The sequence below is a fragment of the Antechinus flavipes genome, chromosome 1 (assembly GCF_016432865.1).
Source record: "Antechinus flavipes isolate AdamAnt ecotype Samford, QLD, Australia chromosome 1, AdamAnt_v2, whole genome shotgun sequence".
In the NCBI taxonomy this organism is placed as follows: Eukaryota; Metazoa; Chordata; class Mammalia; order Dasyuromorphia; family Dasyuridae; genus Antechinus; species Antechinus flavipes.
In genome coordinates, this window is record NC_067398.1 from 295,367,629 (window position 1) to 295,379,010 (window position 11,382).

Consider the following 11,382-nt stretch of genomic DNA (forward strand, 5'->3'; position numbering starts at 1 on the left):
TATTTATTCTGTATATAGTTCATTTTTATATATTTATTTATATATTGTTTATATATTTGTTGGTTGTCTCCCTCATCATATTGTGAACTGCTTGAGTAAAGAGATGGTCTTTTGCCTCTTTTGGCATCTTATCACAGTGCCATATAGGCACTTTATAAATATTTATTAAATTCAAAATGAACAAGAGTATCAGGCAGCAATTATAAGATCACTTTACATTTTCATGTTATCTTTACCATAACTCTGGGAGGTGATACTATTATTTCCAGCGAAGTACAAGAAAACTGAAACAGCCAGAAGTAATGTGGCCACACAACTGCCTTCTGGCATTTGTCTGAGGCATTTGAACTCATTCTTTACCAGTATTACACACAGTATTATTCAGGCTCACAGTATTATTCTATAGGCCAACCAATTACCTCAGTTGTTTTATTGAGACCTTTTTCTGCCCCCATAGACCGGCACTTTCGTTAAGTTTGCCACTACTAAAGGAATGGATTTGTTTAGCTTAGGCTTAGAGTAGACATGAGCTCTGTAATTAAATACATTATAGCTTCCCTTTTTCACAGGGGAACCAGACAATGAATGAATACAACAAATAGCAAATCAGGAGGATTTCTTATGCCCAGGGCTGTTTGACATGCCAGTGATTCTTTGGGAATTAAATTTGAGCTGAATTCAGATGTTTTTCATCTGCTGAAACTAGTCTTGACCAGCTCAGATAGAAAAGCAAAGATAATGGTTCCTGACTTGTCTGAAACAGGGCTACTTAAATTTTTCCCACCCACATAACCCTGAGAGTGTGTGTCTGTGTCTAAACACGTGTATGTATATATAAAATAGGTATACAAATCACTCAATTTTTCAACACCCGTATTCAGTTATGACACCCTAAGTACAAACATATATATGTATAAATACACATATATATGTATGTGTGTCTATATATATATATATATATGTATACAAATCAAACTCAGTTTTTCAAGCCCCACATTCAGTTACAAAACCCAACATAAGGTTGTGAATCATTTAAGAAACTGGGATCTAAAGAACAAACATATGACTTTGTTTTAATGCATTTGTAAATGTCATTTCCTCAGACTCCTTTTCTCCTCCTCCTCTTCCACTTCCAAAGTTAGTTGCTGACATCCATAAATCCTAACACACACACAAGCTATGTTTTAACCCTCTACTGACTTCTAGGCAAACTGATCTTTTCTGAGCCCAAGTTAATAAACACCACTGTGGCTTAGGCTTTTGAATTCTCTCCTATAGAGACAATGGTGTTCAATAAATTCCTGTATATGGTATTAGAGTCCCTGTTGTACTTTAACTAGGTAATCCTCTACAGGGATTTGGAACACTTCATACTTTTGGAATGTATCCATCTTTTGTCTCAGAGAGATTAGTTTTATTAGGACAGAATATGTATATGGTGTAAAGGGCTGAAACTCTTTAAAAAGTGTGCTTGAATCAGGTTAATTACCTCTTGGATAATGATTCTATTAACATATGTTTGGGAAAATGGCCCTTCTTACTGTGCTGGCTCTATATTTGGTGTATACAGATAATCATAGGAAGGATTAGGGGGTGGAGTGAGAGAGGCAAGAGAACTTGCCGCAGGACAAGGAGGAGAAAAGTGTGGCGATTCTGGACTCTAGAATCAAGGAGGGCTCATTGGCAAAACTCCTGGCAGTTTTGTCCATCTTCTTCACTTCTCCTCCTAAAGACCATAGACTTTTGCTTATCCTGACTCTAGCTGATCCTGAGGCCTCCCGTGAGCTACTTTGGACTTTACATGTGGAATCATTTCTAGTTAACTTGCCCAAATTTCCCTTGTCACCAGATTTTTTAAGATAATGTTTAGCGCTGTAATCAAGCCAGTTATAAATATAGGAAATAATAGTCCATTAATGAGAATCATAGAAGGAAATGTTGTTGCTGCATGAGTGCTGTGCACATTTGATCTCAGTGCTGGGATCAGCTTACAGATTGCTGTTCCCAACAAAGACCTGCAGAAATTTTAGAGCTTAGAAAGATAGTCAAGCCTTAAAAGTTCTCCCCGACTTTCAAAAATGTAGAATTTAGGGAAATTTTGTTTAGGTAGAAGGAAAACACTGTAAATGCTAGAAACTGAAATATTTATTAAAAATAGAAAAAAATTAATGTTTAAAACTTCATGCAAGAGAAAGTTAAAAAAAAAAAAAAAGAAAAAGCTTTCATCCAACATCACCAAATCATGCTAAACTTGGAGGGGACCCTTCTTCAGCACTCAATGCTGCTTCTCTTCAGTCTGTGGGTGGGCAACAGCTGTCTTTCCGGTGGTGGCAGGTAGCTTCACCTCAGATAAGTGAAGATGAGGATTTATGGAAATTAAAAACTTTAGGTGAAATGTCTTCAGGAAAAGAAGAGAAGAAAGAAATAAGGAAAAGGCAGAGATAAAACATTAAAAATTCTGGTGATGGGAAATCTAAATTTAGAGATGAGGATGAGAATATCATATGGAGATAATCAGAAATCCATCTCACAGGAAGACAGATTCTATAGGAGATAAAGGTGAAAGATAACTCTGACTTTCAAAACACCCCAGCAAATGGTCACATAAGGGGACAAAAAAGCTTCTCACAGGAAAGAAAAGAAAAGGAAGTGGGCATTACATCATTTAACAGAATGAAGTAGGTCAGGGTAAAAGAGGAATGAGAACATGAGCTGTCAAAGGCATCAGGAGGAACAGGATAAAGCTTGCTGGAAATGGAAAGAGAAAAGCAAAAGAGAGAGATGGCTTGAGAATATTCCAGGAGGAAAAAGGATTATCTTGAACATTTGGAGCTAAAGAAAGAACCATAATGGAAGATAAGGGAGAAGCAGGGAGGGAGGGAACAGAAGGAATGGGAGAGACGTCTTCGAAGAGGCACAAAGAGCAAGAGGCCAGAAGTTTCTATTCATCACAGAGCAGTACAAGAGGACCATGGAAGGACATGGCAGGAAGCCAGCCAAATGGAGAAAAACAAAGAAAGAGATCTCTTTTCTAAAATTTAAAAGAAAAAGCAGCTCAGCTGAGTCCTTATTCACCAGAGTCAGCATCTGGCTTCAAGGAGGAAGAAGAGAGTAGTTGTGAGGAATCAGAAGAGGAAGAAGAGAATGGGACAGGAAATAATTCTGAGAAAGTATGTGAGCAGATTCCTAAAGAAATGAGTGAAAAGACAGAAGCGGAAGAATGAGAGAAGAGAAGCTATGTTAGGTGTTAGAGAGAGGGACAGAGGAGAACAGAGGGGATGCTGCAATCCAGCCTTATAGTGCATAAAGATTACATCCCAACTCTCCAGCCTTAATCTTCTACTGAGCTGAAAGAGCAGCTCCCCCAAAACCTGCTTCCCCTCAGGGTTATCAGAATATAGAAGTATCCCAGAATCTGAATAGAAATGAAGAAGTCACATGTTGTGACAAAGTCACAAACCAAAGGATAAAAAAAGACTAATGAAATTTTGTCTTTGAAATGGTTGGAAATAGAAATGATTATCTGGCTCAGAGAAATTAATACTATCATGAAAGCTCAGCATATAAACATTATTACTTGTCTGGGAGATCAAGATGGGCAGCAATATGGACAAAGCATAAATCATGAAGAATTATGTGGAAGATGACCTCAGGGATGATCTCAGGAATGTCCTGGAGACAATGAAGCAGTCATTCCTTCCAGGGAAAGTAAAAACCCTGATGACCAAGATTCATGTCAAGGATGAAGCATCTTCCATACAACTGGATCCTTCACCTGAAGGCCAACCTGCTCCTCAATGGGCAATTTAAAAATTGGTGATTTGGGGTTGTCCAGAGAATATAGCTTTAATGCTGGTGGTATTGACTCTATGGTATGACTCTATGGTACTGGGGCCCAAAGCTGTTACTAAGAAATACAGAATATTCCACTGTAACAATCATGGAGTCAATAGGCTGTATATTTGCAGAGCTGTTAACTTAGAAATTCCTGTTTCCAAGGTGTGGAGGTGTGGAGAACTGGCCTGGTCACGGTGACATTCCAGCAAGGATGAAAATGAGTTTTACAAACATCTCCATGATAACTGGCAGAAAAGATTTAGGGTCCTCCTCTCTGAGCAGAGCTTCAACCTGTTTTAAAAAAAAAAAAAAAAAAAAAAGTTGTCCTACTTCTTGACTAGAAGAGCAATGTAGAAAATTGGCTGAAGCACAAGTACTTCTGAGAAACCCTTCTTTCCTTTGACTCTTCCTTGTTTCCTATATAGCCAGCCAATGAAGGAGCATCTAGGGCTGGCCCAAACATTACCCTCAAATTTTAAATTCCCGAGGAAAGTGTTAAACAGAAAAAACCCAGACCAAGCTGTAGCCTGACCATGACTTTGATCACATGTGGATATTTGGGTTTAGAGGCACTGGAGGACATAAAAGTGTATATAATGCCTTTTGGGGCACCCAACCTCTCATCAATTCTGTGTTTATTTTCTAACTTCATCTTTCTCAAGGCACTATCTCCTGTACTGTGGTCCCTATCTGTTGCCCCAGTCTTGTCATAAGCAGGATTCTTTTTTACGTTTTCTAATCTCTCAAGCTTTGCTTTTCTAATCGAATAATTAGAGTCACTCTCTGGGAAAATGGCAAAGAGCCTTGTTTTGATGCAGATTCTGTACAAAGTTGAACATTCATGCAAATTTGGCCACAGTGAAGTTATTGTAAGTTTAGATGATCATGCATTTTAAAATGTAAAGAAGTTTAATCCTCAGTAGAAGTCTGGGTTGCAGTCTGGGTTGTAGTCTGGGTGGTGGGGGAAGTTCGGGTTGCAGTCTGGGTGGGGGGGGAAGCTCGGGTTGCAGTCTGGGTGGTGGGGGAAGCTCGGGTTGCAGTCTGGGTGGCGGCGGAAGCTCGGGTTGCAGTGGAAGCTCGGGTTGCAGTCTGGGTGGCGGCGGAAGCTCGGGTTGCGGCGGAAGCTCGGGTTGCAGTCTGCCTCATGAAAGAGATATGCTCACCAACTCTAAAAGGTAGCCACAATGTCATGTCCTCTATGGTCATCATTACGATCCCAATAGCTATAGTACAGAGGCCAAAAGAAAGACAAAGTGGTCCCGACATGAAGTATTCAGAAATGTAGTTAGTGGCAAAAAATACTAAAATAAATGATCCAGTTATAAACGCTATTCCTCCGGCTAAGATCATGCCTAGAGAGGTTTGGTGTCGGGTCCAGAAATTTTCTTGTGATCTCCGAGAAGTGAACAGTGAAGCCTCAGTGACTTCCATTGCAGGATGGACTTTATGCCTGGGGAAAGAAAGTGTAAGAAGTCATGATTTTGTGGAGGAGATTTTTCCTTTTTTCCCCCTTATGAAGTAGAGTCAAATGACTTGTCCAGGGTCACAGAACTAGGAAGTGTTAAATGTCTTAAGTCAGATTTGAACTCAGGCCCTTTTGACTTCAGGACTGGTGCTCTATCCCACTGAGTCACCTAGCTGTCCCCTCATTATGCTTTTTGCTAGAACACATTGATTTCATTATAATCCAACTTGAGTGTAATTAATCAGATTGTTTGTTCTATCCCATCTACCATTTTTTCTTGAACTGTGGCACCAAGAAATTGTTTTCAGAGTTTATAGAAGATTTCTGATGACAAAAATAGAAAGAAAACTGCACATTGATAAATATCTACCTCACTAGTTTTCCCTGAAACTGTATCTTTAATTGTTTTGGGGGGAGAGGGGGAGAGAACTACTCTCAATGAAGTCATTCAAGCTGGGTACCTTTATAAACATGGTGACCATTTAATTATTGTCTATTAATACAGTTGGAAGAGAGGGGATGATTTGATCCTCTTATCTTAACTAATGTAATTATAAAATATAGGCATTAAGTCTATTTTAATACTTAGCCCTCTTAAATATGACTCTTTCTGATAGAAAGAAGAAAAGCCATATCATTAGACAGAAAAATGATTCTGTACTCCCAGAAAGACTCTAAAACGACATAGTATATTCAATCTATTCAGGCAGGGCTTGGGTTCTATTTCAAGTAAGGATCTCTTATTGCCTTATTAAAGTGCTCGAATACTCTGAAGTGGCTTAGTTTTACCTCCTAAAACGATTTCTTGGCATTTTTTAAAACACATTACCATATGCTCATCAATTCTACCTATATTTTAAGTCTAGGGTTTTCAAACCCCTTTTTGATCAATAACTGTTACTTCTTGGCTTTTGGGCCAATTATATATGGTGTGTAGATAAATTTTTGGACAGTGTATAATACAGTCAACAATTTCTTTTATTATAGCTCATTTCTGAAGTTTGTCAGAAATCAGCTTCATTATTTAACATCTTGAGAATTAGGCAGCTCATCATAAAGAAAAAAAGTGAGAAAGAGGGCCATGGAAATCTGGTACTATCTTCCCAATTGATGGTTTTCACAGGATCATGTTCTACTAAAACCAGTGGTAGTATAATTTCAGGATCATAGCTAAGGCCTACTACAATCATACAGTTCCATGATCTCCAATCATGATGAAAATACTTTTAAGGGAAAGTATAGTAAGTTAATTTAGCTGTACAGAATGAAGATTAAAATAAAATAAGGATAGAATAATTGATGTGAAAGCGAAACAAAAAAAATGGAATCTAAGAAATTAATTACAAGGTAAAGGCATACTATGCAGGAAAAAAAAACAACCCTAAACATTCCTCTCACAATTTGAAGTTTCCTGGGGGAAAAGATTCCTTTTAATATCCTAAAGTGTGCTTTCTATTCACCTGTAACAGAGCTGGCCTCAGCTTATCACAGAAGTACAAAAATGGACATGCAAAAATATTCTTGGCTACTAATAAAGGAGGAAGCTTTTTTATATCTTGAAATAGGTTTCAAGTCAGGACTTCTAACCGAAAATGAAGGTTAGGGAATAGATATCAAATACCCCCTTGGGTGAAGGCGATATGATCAAATATGGTTTCCTTTAGTGAAGTGAAGCAATCTGGACACCAATTTAAAATTCACTGCTAATCTTTTCTAAGGATTTACTAGAAGTGGGTTCCTGAACTCAGCAACAAAGGATACTTTGAACCCCAGGATTCTAGCAGTTTCCAAGGTTTGCTAGTCTTGGAGGCAAGTTTTCAGTTTTATGGATTTAAGAAGGAAAGAGGTATAAGTGGGAGAAAAGTCACCAAACAAAAACATGGAAATTATTCGAAAGCACCTGAACTTTCTGTAATCAACAAGTTTTTTTTTTTTAATTTAAATATAGTATTCAATTTTTTCCATTTCTAAGTAAAAATAGTTTTCAATATTTATTTTATTTTTTAAAGATTTGAGTTCCACAGAATTCTCAGAGGAAGAAATTGAAACTATTTCTAGCCACATGAAAAAATATTCCAAGTCATTATTAATCAGAGAAATGCAAATTAAAACAACTCTGAGATACTACCACACACCTGTCAGATTGCTAGAATTACAGGGAAAGATAATGCAGAATATTGGAGGGGATGTAGGAAAACTGGGATGCTGATACATTGTTGGTGGAATTGTGAACACATCCAGCCATTCTGGAGAGCAATTTGGAACTATGCTCAAAAAATTATCAAACTGTGCATACCCTTTAATCCAGCAGTGTTTCTACTGGGCTTATATCCCAAAGAGATACTAAAGAAGGAAAGGGACCTGTATGTGCCAAAATGTTTGTGGCAGCCCTGTTTGTAATGGCCAGAAATTGGAAACTGAGTGGATGCCCGTCAATTGGAGAATGGCTGGGTAAGTTATAATATATGAATATTATGTAATATTATTGTTCTGTAAGAAATGACCAACAGGATGATTTCAGAAAGGCCAGGAGAGACTTACACAAATTGATGCTGAGTAAAATGAGCAGGACCAGGAGATCATTATATACTTCAACAACAATACTATATGATGATCAATTCTGATGGATGTGGCCATCTCCAGCAATGAGATGAACCAAATCAGTTCCAAGAGAGCATTAATGAATTGAACCAGCTACACCCAGCTAAAGAACTCTGGGAGATGACTATGAACCACTACATAGAATTCCCAATCCCTCTATTTTTGTCGATCTACATTTTTGATTTCCTTCACAGGCTAATTGTACACTATTTCAAAGTCCGACTTTTTGTACAGCAAAATAACTGTATGGACATGTATACATATATTGTATTTAACTTATACTTTAATATATTTAACATGTATTGGTCAACCTGCCATCTGCTGAAAAATTACCCATGCATATATCTTGTAAATAAAAAGCTATAATAAAAAAAATTGTTTCAGATTTTTCTACCTCCATGCCTCTTCTCTCCCTTCCTCAAAATAACAATATGATATAGGCTATACATGTGCAATCATGTTAAACATATCTCCATATTAGTCATGTTTTCAAAGAAACAGAAAAAGAAGGAAATATCACAAAAGAAAAAAAAAAAACAAGAAGTATGCTTCAGTCTATAGTCAAACACCATACTTTTTTCTCTGGATGTGGATAACATTTTCCATCAGGAGTTTTGGAATTCTCTTACATCTAGTTATTTATTTCTATTAAACTATGTAAATAATAGTTTATCATTTTACAATGTTACCATTACTGTGTACAATGTTCTCCTGGTTCTCCTCACTTTACTCAGGATCAGTTCAAGCAAGTCTTTCCTGGTTTTTCTGAATTCAGCCCGCTCATCATTTCTTACAGCAATGATTCTCAAACTTTTGTTCTCAGTATCTTTATACTATTAAAAAGTATTGAGGATCTGTCCAAAGAGTTTTCTCATAGATTATATTTGTAGATATTTTTCATTTTAGAAATAAAAACTAATTTTGAATCTGTAGACCTTCTGAAAGGGTTTCAGGAACTCCCAGAAAACTCTGAACTACTCTGGGTACTTTGACATCTACTGTGACTTATATAGCACAATAGCATTCTATTACATTAATATACCACAGCTTGTCCAGCCATTCCTTAATTGGTGGACATTCTCTCAAATTTCATTTCTTTGCTACCACAAAAAGAGCTACTATAAATATTTTTGTAGATGTAGATAGATCTTTGCATTTTTTTATGATCTCTGAGATCCGGTAGTGGTATTGCTGAATCAATGATTTAACCAGCAGAAACCTAGTTCCTTTGAACATTCTAACTTAGTTACTTCCTCCTTCTAATCTTCCATAAATGAAGACATAGGAAAGGCATTCTAGCATTCTATCTTTTTTTCTTAGAAGTTTCTAAACCTTTTGAGAATTTATCTTGATTTGAGTTTGACATATTAGTTTTTTCTAGTACCCCAACCCAGAGTATCTCACAGTCCAAACTAGTCCTATAACAGAGAGCCTTATGTCAGACTTGCTACTTAGGCTCCTAAGTAGCTTCAGTATAAGAGCCCTGGCCTTGGAATCATTAGACTCAAGTTCAAATGTGACCTTAGGACTGTCACTTAATCTCCGTCAATCTGTTTCTTCATCTATAACGTGGGGATAATAATAGCATCTATCGCTACAATTGTTGTGAATATACATATGTCACATACATATATGTGAATATACATAGCCACTTTATGTGCTATTTATATCGTTTTCATAGTCTACTGGAATTGTTTAGTTTTTAAGAATTTTATTTTTTTAAGTACCAGTTAGTGTCTTTTCTTCAAATCAAGAATTGATGACATCTGTATTATGAGATAGCTAAAGCAGAAGCAGTCATTCCCAGTTGATATATACATATGTATGAATATACATATTTTTCAGTCACATCTGAGTCTTTGTGAGTCCATATGGGAGTTTCTCAACAAAGTTTTACTGGAGGATTTTGTCATTTTCTTCTCCAGCTCATTTACAAATAAGGAAACTGAGAACAAGGTTAAGTGATTTGCCTAGAGTTACACAGCTAGACAGCTAGATTTGAACTTAGGAAGATGATTTTTTTTTCCCCTGAGGCAATTGTGGTTAAGTGACTTGCCCAGAGTCACACAGCTAGGAAGTGTTAAATGTCTGAGATCAGATTTGAACTCAGGGCAGGTGCTCTACCCACTGTGTCAGCTAGCTACCTGAATATACATGAGATAAAGTGTAAAGTGCCTTGAAAACTTTTGATTGCAATATGTGCCACTTTATGTGCTATTTATATCGTTTTCATAGTCTACTGGAATTGTTTAGTTTTTAAGAATTTTATTTTTTTAAGTACCAGTTAGTGTCTTTTCTTCAAATAAAGAATTGATTATATCTGTATTATGAGATAGCTGAAGCAGAAGTAGTCATTCCCAGTTGATTTAAAGTCAGTGTGGGAACAGTTTATTTTTGTCTGAATCATTTACAAGAAGAGTAAGATTATTATTCAGGCAGAAAATAAAACAATGTTACCATAACTCATTTTATGCCAAAGTTGCAAATAAGTTCAACCTAAAAGCAGCAAAAGTTTTTTTTTTTTTTTTTTTTTTTTTTTAATGCATGCTTCTGGGGTGGGAGAAAGGAGCAGAAAAACACAGGAGAAACAAGGTGTCCGTTTATGAAAGAATCTCAAGTGTTACTTACCTGGCTTATTTTCTGGAGGTAACTGGGTGACAAAAAGTCAGGGATTTGAGAGAGCAACTAGGTAACTTGTGAAACAATCAGCCACTCTAGCGCCCCAAAAAAGCTGCTCTCTTTAGCAAATCTTGCATCTTCCTGTTTCTTTTATAGGAGACAAAATCCTGATTAGATAATTGGAATATCATGGATTCTCAGGTGGAAGATGTTTGCATCTCTGGAAAGAACAAATGGATATTTTTCTGAATTAAGCCAAAGATTTAGTCCTTCAGCTGGCAACTTATGAAGGAACTCTTCTCAAAAGCAGTTATAACAAACACATGTCACATTTATAGTTGGCAACTGATTGTGAAAGAATTTATAAATAAAATAACAAATTGAAGTAGCTGCATTGAGTTTCATAAAGAACTAAAGGTATTCATCCATTAAATGTTGGGGGCAGAAAGAAAAAGCTGTCAAACAAAACTATTGTCATAGGCTTTCCTAACTGCATTAGCACCTGCATGGTGCATTTCTTTGATACTTATCCTGCAACACTTTCTAGTGTAGTTATTTTTGTTATTTTTTTACATTCAGTTTTATTTTATTTGCAATACTGAACTCTCTCCCCCATCCATTGAGTAAGAGGCTAAAGGGAGGAGACACTTTATGCTGTTGCAAATATATATAACTATCCAAAACCAAATTCCTACATTAGTCATGTCAAGGAAAGATTGCAAAATGGAAGAAGGAAAGAAGGAAGGAAGGAAAAGAGGAAGGGAGGGAGGGAGGGAGAAAAGGAGGAAGGGAGGAAGGAAGGGAAAAAGGGAAGGAGGGAGAGAGGAAGGGAGGAAAGGAGGAAGGGAAGGAGGGAGGGA

At 36.8% G+C, this 11,382-nt stretch overlaps 1 long non-coding RNA gene across 1 annotated transcript; it reads right to left on the reverse strand.

The window, feature by feature from the left end:
• Nucleotides 1–2,127: 2,127 nt before the first annotated feature.
• LOC127538977 (uncharacterized) lies at nucleotides 2,128–10,715 on the reverse strand. The gene is made up of 2 exons (XR_007947797.1): nucleotides 10,532–10,715; nucleotides 2,128–5,287 (listed from the first exon to the last, which is right to left on the reverse strand). It is a non-coding gene; the product is annotated as an uncharacterized LOC127538977 (long non-coding RNA).
• Nucleotides 10,716–11,382: the final 667 nt, after the last annotated feature.